The sequence below is a fragment of the Chiloscyllium plagiosum genome, chromosome 31 (genome assembly GCF_004010195.1).
Source record: "Chiloscyllium plagiosum isolate BGI_BamShark_2017 chromosome 31, ASM401019v2, whole genome shotgun sequence".
NCBI classification, from domain to species: domain Eukaryota; kingdom Metazoa; phylum Chordata; class Chondrichthyes; order Orectolobiformes; family Hemiscylliidae; genus Chiloscyllium; species Chiloscyllium plagiosum.
In genome coordinates this window covers 14,050,139-14,050,882 of record NC_057740.1, presented here as the reverse complement: position 1 = coordinate 14,050,882, position 744 = coordinate 14,050,139, and positions in this window count along the sequence as shown.

Here is a 744-nt window from a genome sequence, read left to right as displayed (position 1 = left end):
GCACAAAGCCATGTTGACTATCCCTAATCAGTCCTTGCCTTTCCAAATACACATACATCCTGTCCCTCAGGCTTCTCTCCAACAACTTGCCCACCACCGAGGTCAGGCTCACTGGTCTATAGTTCCCTGGCTTTCCTTACCACCCTTCTTAAACAGTGGCACCATGTTTGCCAACCTCCAGTCTTCCGGCACCTCACCTGTGACTATCGATGATACAAATATCTCAGCAAGATGCCCTGCAATCACTTCTCTAGCTTCTCACAGAGTTCTCGGGTACACCTAATCAGGTCCTGGGGATTTGTCCACCTTTAACCATTTCAAGACATCCAGCACTTCCTCCTCTGTAATCTGGACATTTTGCAAGATGTCACCATCTATTTCCCTACAGTCTGTATCTTCCATATCCTTTTCCACAGTAAATACTGATGGAAAATACTCGTTTAGTATCTCCCCCATTTTCTGCGGCTCCACACAAAGTCTGCCTTGCTGATCTTTGAGGGGCCCTATTCTCTCCCTAGTTACCCTTTTATCCTTAATATATTTGGATTCTCCTTAATTCTATTTGCCAAAACTATCTCATGTCCCCTTTTTGCCCGCCTGATTTCCCTCTTAAGTATACTCCTACTTTCTTTATACTCTTCAAAGGATTCACTTGATCTATCCTGTCTATACCTTACATATGCTTCCTTCTTTTTCTTAACCAAACCCTCAATTTATTTAGTCATCCAGCATTCCCTATATCTA